Source organism: Musa acuminata, chromosome BXJ1-9 (genome assembly GCF_036884655.1).
Source record: "Musa acuminata AAA Group cultivar baxijiao chromosome BXJ1-9, Cavendish_Baxijiao_AAA, whole genome shotgun sequence".
Classification (NCBI taxonomy): domain Eukaryota; kingdom Viridiplantae; phylum Streptophyta; class Magnoliopsida; order Zingiberales; family Musaceae; genus Musa; species Musa acuminata.
This window is the reverse complement of record NC_088335.1, coordinates 11,884,480-11,893,581: the sequence shown is the minus strand read 5'-3', so window position 1 is coordinate 11,893,581 and position 9,102 is coordinate 11,884,480. Positions and strand designations below refer to the sequence as shown.

The 9,102-nt window shown below is 38.3% G+C and overlaps 1 pseudogene; it reads left to right on the top strand.

The window, feature by feature from the left end:
* The first annotated feature begins 376 nt into the window (after window positions 1-376).
* On the top strand, window positions 377-6,127 carry LOC103973893 (conserved oligomeric Golgi complex subunit 5-like; annotated as a pseudogene).
* Window positions 6,128-9,102: the final 2,975 nt, after the last annotated feature.

Here is a 9,102-nt window from a genome sequence, read left to right as displayed (position 1 = left end):
TTAAGATAATAAAAAATATTTCTAAATATACATTTCATAATTGATCTATGTTATTTGATTATATTAATATTAGTGATTATTGAGAATTTTAGATATAGTAAAAATGTCATATACTAGTATTGTCAATAGATGGGATTATTTTATATGACCTATTTAATAATGTTGCAGCTCATTAAATATAATATTTTTATAAAGATATATATTTGACCCAACGAGGAATTATTAGAATATTAAGGATCGTATAATTAAATGTGACCCAACATTTGATCCAATAAGAAATTATTATTTTCATTAGCCGAAATTAAAATGATTTAATTAAAATAAATTTATTTGGTTAAAGGAATATAATTATTATACAAATTAATTGTGTAACACTTTCGCCTCCGACCCCGTATTCTCCGCCTTCCTCTCCCGCGACTTCGACTCCGCCCGCTTCTCCTCCCAGGCACTCAGCTCCGGCTCCGCCGCCGCCCTCGCGGAGTCCCTCCAGGACCCCTTCCAACCCCTCCAGACCCAACTCCGCGCTGAGGTGCTCGGTCGTCACCCCTCCCTCCTCTCCCAGCTCGCTTCCCTCCGATCCGCTGAGTCCTCCCTCGCCGAAGTCCGCTCCGGTGTGGACTCCCTCCGCCGCGCCCGCCACGATTTTGCCGAGCCCCGCCGCGCCGTCCGGGCCCACACCCTCCAGCTTTCTAACCTCCCGCCGGCCTCCTCGCCTCCGCCGCCCGACTTCTCGGCCTCTGCCGCAGGCTCCGTGACCTTGTCGCCGGGGGCCCCCCCGACCGCCTCGACCTCGACAAGGCCGCCGAGATGCACCGTGAGATGGAGCTCCTCTACCAGGAGGGCAACCTTGCCGGTATCTCCGTCGTCGAGGATGAGATACGCTGGCTCTCGGAGACCGGAAGCCGGCTGCGCGGCGAGGCCATGAAGGCCGTCGAGCGGGGCATGGACGAGTCCAACCGGAACGACATCTGGTGTGGCCTCCAGGTGTTCTACAACCTCGGCGAGCTCAGATCCTCTGTCGACACCCTCGTCAGCAAGTACAAGGGGGCGGCCGTCAATAACGTGGGGACGGCGCTCGACATGAAAGCGATCTCGACGTCGTCTGGGGGTTTCGGGCCCGGCGGTGTGCAGAGGAGCGGGACACCGCAGGTTGGGGGAGGGAAGAGGGCCGCGGAGGCTCTTTGGGAGAGGACGGCGAGGTGAATGGACGAGCTCCACAAGGTTGTAACGGCTATATGGCATCTGCATATTGTGCTATCAAAGAAGAGGGTGCCCTTCACGCAGGTCCTGTTCCTCCATGAAGTTTGGCAAGTGAGTCCAATTTTCTCTCGGATTAGGCTCTTTCTCCCAAGCTTTTAATAAGAAATTAGTATCTTTATATGATTGCTTTGTTTAGATCAAGCTGCTTAAATATAATGATCTTCATTTCTGAAACCTTGGAGCTGTCATAAAAATGGTGGGCTTAATCCTGTGCTGTAAAATAACTTCTGATCTTGAGGATACTTCCATGATTGGCATAGTGTAAATCACCTGGTTATGTTTGCCTGTTTTGTAGTTAAAATACAAATTCCAATTTTCTCATTTTATGCTGACTTTGGACGTTTTACCATAGCACCTCAATCAAATGCGAAATTGACATCAACTTAACTTAGGCATTTCTTCATCAGATTATTCAAAATTCAATGCGTTTTTTTTTCCTTCCTCTGCCCTAACATCACTGTTGGCATCAAATTGAGTTTTATTAATGGTCAACCAGATGGGTGGTAGATAAAAGGATCCCCCTGACTTGCCATCAGGGTGTTTCACTCTTTAGTTAGGTTGTTATCCAGAAACCTGGGATATAAAACAAGTGGTCAACTATCAAAGCAATAAATTATCCTTGTCCCATTACTTCAATAGTTTGGCGCAGTCTCCTAATGATAGGTTCATCAAACTTTCACTTTTGTTCCATCTTAGCCGAGGTTTATGTAGCTCTACCACTACCATGGAAGCTTTTTTTTTTTTCTTAAACAGATAATAGACTTGTCAATTGTATTTGTAGTAGGATTCACACTGTACAAATATCGTTGTTGGCCTTCCAATATGGCAAAAAAACTTTTAGCATCTCATGGCATTTTAAAAGGGCATGTTCATGTTGTAGTATCTAGTAAACTACACTTCATTTTTATTCTTCTTGAGTCCAAGGTTATCTGTTGGACCTTTTATTCTAAAACAGATTTTAGTTTCACACATTCACTTATCTTTTTGAATGATCTATGGTTCCAGAGTTTCTTTCTTATTTCTCCTTCCTGGATATTGTGCAGGAGGGTGATCCTCTATTAACAGATCAGATTTGGGAAGCACTTGTGAAAGCTTTTGCAAACCAAATGAAGTCTGCTTTCACAGCATCTAGTTTTGTCAAAGTAGCATTTACTCAGATGTACCCGAAGCTGTTATCTATGATTGAGAATCTTCTTGAATGAATTTCACGTGACACTGATGTTAAGGGGGTTCTACCAGCTCTCAACCCTGAAACAAAGGAACAATTGGTTTCTGCCATTAACATATTCCAGGCCGCATTTCTAGCTCTATACCTAAGTCGTCTCTCAGACAATGTAAAGAGCATATTCCCAGTATCTAGCCATGGAAGTATTCCATCCAAGGATCAGATCTCTAGAATTATATTGCATATTCAAGAATAGATTGAAGTTGTGAGAATGCATGGACACCTTATACTTCTAGTGTTACATGAAATTGGCAAAGTTCTGCTCTTGTTAGCTGAGAGAGCTGGATACCAGGTAAATAATTTCCAACAGTTAAGTCCCTTCAAAAGATATTTAACTTGTGTACCTACTTTTTAGTTATGAAGTGAATCTTAAGCTTAATTTTACAAATGTTAGTTTTGGTTACTTGTTATACTTCTGTTACTTATTATCTGTTCTGTATTGTTATATACAACTGAATTTAGGTTTGAGATATCTTCTAGGATGCTAACTAGTCAGAGTTTTCATTATCCAGAGTATTTCTTGATTGTTAAGTTTTATGATTTTGTTTCCTCTCTGGAAGTTTTGATACTGATTGTTTTTGTAAGGTGGAAACTACCGAGTTTTTTTAACAAGTTAAAGCTGATTTAAGGATCACAAGTTGTAGTCCATTATAATTTCAGAAAGTCAACTTCTTTCAAATCGAATCTAGTTATCTATTTTAATGTAAAAATCTTGAGAACAAGCTAGAGTAGTATGATATGGTGCATTGTCTTAAGCTTAGCAGCTATAGATCAACATTCCTTGTTTCCTTATGAAGTGCTTAGATGACGAAATTAGAAATTAAAAATCTGTTTCTATCTCTGAGATCCGTATTCTCTGAATTCAACTTGAAGTCTGTTAAACATGTGTAGCATCTGATTTAATCTCTTTTTCATTACTAAATGGTTTGGATTCTTTGGAACATATCAAATTATAGTAGATGCAAGCCATATCCATATTCCAGACTTAATCTTTTAATTTATATGTGTGAACATATCAAATTGTAGAAATTGTAGTGAAAACTTATGTCATCTCTAATCTTTGACCTCATTTCTTAACATTCGCTCAGACTGTTTTGTATGTTTATAAGGTGAGATGATTGCTGAATCTTTGTTGTTAGAGGTTTCAATTCACAGGCCTATTGACGGACATACAGGCAGAGCCGATTGGTAGATTCATTGATTCTATAGATTGGGAAGGAAAGACAAGTTAGTTGCCTATCCAGAGTGGTAACCAACACGACAGGTAGGGGAAATACTGAGCCTATTGTCTTTATACTACGAATCAGCTTATTGTCTCAGTTGACTCGGGAGAGTTTCAGTGCTAACTCCGTGAAATTGTTCCGATGTTCCTTCTGTAAGATAGTCTCACTTGTCCTCCGAAGAGGTTCAATTCAACTACTATAGCGTTTGAGGCCAGGAGAGACTTTCCTGAGTTGGTGTTGGTGTCTGAGGTGGAGGAGCCCCTACAGATGGGAAATCTTCTACCGAGTCGGTTAGGTGTCTGAGGGAAGCCCTTAGGCTGCCTGAGTCAATATGTGAGGGCAAGGTTCATAACTCGAAATTGAGACTTGCCCAAGTCCAAAGAATAAGAAAAGAGGTTCATTCCTGCTGTCAGTAAGTATTCCATTCCTATTCCCTTCCCTGCTAGTAAGAGGGAAAAGAGTGTTCGAGGGACCGATGGATGCTTCCCCGTGTGGAAAGAGTAAGAAAGGGGCTTGTCTCTACGTTCCATTCCTGCTGTCAGAAGTCTCCTCTCTTCCCTTTCTTTAGCTAGAGTAAAGGTGTCTGAGGGCAAGACACTCCACTCTCAAGTATCTGCTTTCCCGACTCTAAAGAAGAGGAAAGGGGTATTTCTTTCTTAATATAGAAACCAACAGCAAATAAGTATTATTTCCCTTCAGGACTTAACAAGTCCTATCAAAGTCAATATTGTTTAGTCCTTAAATCTTTAGATGGTTCAATATTTCTTGTCATAAATATGAAATTAGATCATTGTATGTCCCGCTGTTACCAAATAAAAGTAAATTTAAATGTTTCAATACCGTTAACTTTGGGTAAGACTTCGATGCTGCTTTTCATAATCAATTTGTGAAAACTGCATGATTACCAATGGCACATTTCAAAATATTGTGATATAAAGAAATTGAACTGATGCAATATGGTCTGATTATTTTAAGTTAGAGTTCATAGTATGATGAAAATCTAGGCCTGGTTTTTTTATTCTAAATAATCTATTTTTTTAAAGAGGCAAATATAGTCCATTTAGAGCACAAAAAGTTCAAATTCTGATTGGATCTGATTGAAGTAATTATTGTTCATATATAATAAGTAAGTAGATTTCTGATTGGGAAAGAATTTGTTTTTCGTCTTTCTGAACCATACTTCTGAATTTATTTTCTGAACCAAGTTCCAGGGGTATTGATCAACCATGAAAAACTAGGACCATCATTGGCTATCACATAATGTGCCTTCTTTAACTTTGGTTAATTGGTCAGATTTTTTATCTAATGCCACTATATTTCTGACTGTTAGGTATCCACAGGCCCTGAAGCCTGCCAACTTACAGGTCATGCAACTGCAGCCCAAATCAAGAATTTTGCCCTTTGCCAGCATCTGCAGGAGATCCATACTCGCATATTGGACACTACCTCTTCGCTTCCAAGTATAGCTTCAGATGTCCTGTCTCCTTCTCTTGGAGTCGTCTATGGAGTTGCATGTGACTCAGTAACCTCCTTATTCCAAGCAATGCTTGATCGTCTGGAATCCTGCATCCTGCAAATCCATGAATAAGATTACGGAGCAGAGTGAATGGATACAGCAATGGATAATAATGCCTCTAGTTACATGGATGAGTTGCAGAAATGCACACTCCATTTCCGGAATGAGTTCCTGTCCAAGATTATGCCTTCATCTGCGTCTTGTTCTGAGACAATATGCACCATGCTAGTTCGCAGAATGGCCTCTCGAGTCTTGATATTCTTCATCGGACATTCTGCTCTGGTGAGGCCTCTCTCTGAGTCAGGTAAGCTGAGGGTGGCAAGGGATATGGCAAAGCTGGAGCTTACTGTTGGACAGAACTTGTTTCCCGTTGGTGCACCATATCAAGCACTTGGTGCACTCGGGCCTGTCATCTTTCTGGAGACATCTCAACTTGGAGGGTCGCCACTTCTTAAGGATCTGCCATCCAGCATGATACTCCACCACCTGTCCTATCGAGCCCCTGATGAGTTACAATCTCCATTGCAGAGGAATAACCTGACACCTCTTCAGAACTCTCTGTGGCTTGATTCACAAGGTGAGGATCAGATCTGGAAAGGAATTAAAGCTACCCTTGATGATTATGAGATAAAGGTCAGAGCTCGAGGAGACCAGGAATTCATTCCAGTCTATCTGCTTATGCTTCAGATCAGTTCATCATTGGCCAAGAGCACTTCATCTACATATTGATATTAGATATGATTGTCCAAGAACTTGTTATGATAGATCATACACATCTTTCCTTAAATTTGTTTTCTCTTTCCAAGAAACCCATTATCTACAATGATATTCATTGTGGTGTCTCAGGGCTGGCAGTTGGCAATAGTTTTGATGTAAATGAAAATTTCTGCACCATTGCTTTTATATATTGGTGTTGCATAGTCTTAACTCCATGTTTAATGAACATTACCTTCTTCGAAAACTTGGATCGACGTTATTAGAACTTCATGGTGTTTATTATTCAGATTTCAGTATGGTCACCAAAATTTGACCACACTAGTTGGATTGGTTTTGATTGTGAAGTTACATCGCTTGTAGTAATGGCTAACCGAAATAATCTTCATTTTGTACTTTGAGATTATCATGAGATGTTGTCATGGTTGTAAACTATGTTTTGGGATGCTGAACCAGCAAATTCTACCGAATATGTCTAGAACAAGAGCAACTAGTTTGCAGATGCAAGGCACATTTTCCGTTCAAAAAAGAAGTTGAAACCATGGAAGTCCCTAAAGGTATCTATCTCCTTGCAAGCTATTTCAGAATGGCCAAATAATTGACTGCAAAATGTGAGACAGGACAAGCAACATTACTCTTATCATGACAAGCCAATTTTAATTATCTGTAACCTCATCCTTTCCATCTGTCTCCCATTAATCTTAGCCATGTCGTGGTTTGAAATCTGCTAACACCTTGCTATGTTGCTTGCTTATACCTGTGTTCCAGCCGGAGACTGGGCACAAGTGAGGGGAACAGCAGCTACGATGACGGGCACAATGGACGACAATGAGGATCTCAAAGCCAACCATGGCCATTCGAAGTCTGGAGTAAGAAGGAATGAAGAAAGATTGGCAAAAGCCTTGAGTAGACTCACTTCTGAGGTTATTTTGTCTCTTATCCTTTGGGTTTGCTCTACCGCATAATGGACTCTGTGCAAAAATTTTCGATTTGTTATTCGATTACTTGTTCTAATGTTTCTGTTAAAAGAATAATCATTTGGATTATTTTTACGGTAAGAATTTGATGTTGAGACTTCCCGTATTGGCTTTTAATCACACATAGAAAGCACATAGAGTTTTGATTAAACAGTACATGAGTAGGTGACAATACTTGACCTGCTTTGTGACTTCATTTGGACTTGGGAGATGATTTCTGCTGTTGAGTTGAAGCTGTTGGTCACACAAATGATTTGTCAGCTGCTGCAAGGTGAATTAATTTCAGCTTTAGATTGGCTAACAAAATGTGATTTTTTTTGTTGTTGCAATGATCTCTCAAGTATATAATTTTTTTCCATTCATTGGTCCTTCCTATTCCTGGATCATATGGCTTGTTTCTTTCACAATTTTGTTTTCATTTTGAGCATATTAGAACTCTTTGCTTGTGGATGGATACCAGCAATATGGAACTGGATTCCTTGCTCTATGGCTAAGAACACATAACTCTTTGTATCTCTTTTAACACATATTCCCTGTCTTCTTGTCATACACGGCAAATGTCATTTATCTGTTTGTGTTTTCCCTTCAATTCATGCATGTAGAACTTCTCGAGCTTATACAAAATATTTCTGTTCTATTTAAATTTCTTATCTTTCTCTCATGATAGAACAGTATATATTGCAATTCTATGGGATACTTCATTCTTTGAGAACATTGAGTAGCTGGCTTTCTTTTGATCTTTCCTTACTGATCTGTGATCTCAGCCAGCCACTTTCAGATTTCAACTCAAGCATTAGCTTCCTACCACAGTTCATATAAATGAACTTGACATTTTGTTCTTTTACCATGATGGAAATTAACTCAAGGAACTCCACAACATCCTACCATTTCCAATGACCATGTAAGTGTCTGTGAATTAGAGATCAAGAAACTCCATGCATAATATTAATACCTACCTATTGAGGGCATTTTTCATGTGTTTATACATGATCAGGTACTATATATTTATAATAAGCAGGTGCTGCTGATGACTGGAGTCAGAATTATTTTTTTTTTCTACATATACTGAATCCAATAATTAGATAATTGGAAAAATAACAATATAAGCTTTTTCTTATAAAATTCGTGTTGAAAAATAATACAGCATATATGATGATTTGCTTCCTTTTTGTAGTTCTTTTACCTGCATCTATTCTAAAAACATTATCATAGAAGAATAGCTAATTATATCACATGAACATTTGTAAGTAATGGATCTTGCTTTGCATAATTCATCCATTTTTACAAAGACAGCTAAAAATGCATACAAGAGAAATATATCTGATCCCAACAAATTCTAATGCATACATAGCGCGCGTCTAAATGTTTTAATCGATATACTAAAATGTAGTTTGCTTTTTTACTTCCCAAAATTCACTACCTTAATGAAAAAATATATGTGACATGAATAACACCACAAAAAGAGATGCTAAAAAAGGCAATCTAAATGTTGTTTGTCAGCTAATCTTAGTGGGTTAGAGTACATTAATATATTTTCCAACAAAGAATGCATGCAGGAAAAGCTAGATGTGATAATTCCACAAATAAATTATTTGTGAGACCATCAGAGACATAAAAGAACATATGAATCTGATAACTAACAGCAATGCTTTGTTTCTTTAATTCCTTAATAATATCATTAGCCTTGTCATGAGAACCTGAAATTTGTCTGATTTAGCATTCCACCACATAGTTTCATGTCATATATTGAGAAAGCAATCTCTAAGTATGGAAATCTTTTTGTTATGTTTCTTCTCATATTAGACTATAGTAATCACCATTAGTTGCTTTACCATTCACTTCATTTTGAAATCAATACTATTTGCTTATTTGAGTCATCACAATGATCTCTTTTCAATTCAAAAGTATTTATGTAATTACATATGTTTTGTATAAATATCACAACTAGTAAATAAACAATATTATATATATATATATATATATAATATATAGTAAGTACTTATTAACTTGGCAGATCTTCTAAACAAATTCAAACAACTTTACACAACTATCAGATCTCTCTATGTCCATATAAATGTTGAAAATATTTCCACAAATCAGGTCATCGAACGATAAGAAACATCGACTAAATATTTTAAATTACTAAATTTATAGTACCACAATAAATCAAGAAAATGCAGAATTCAG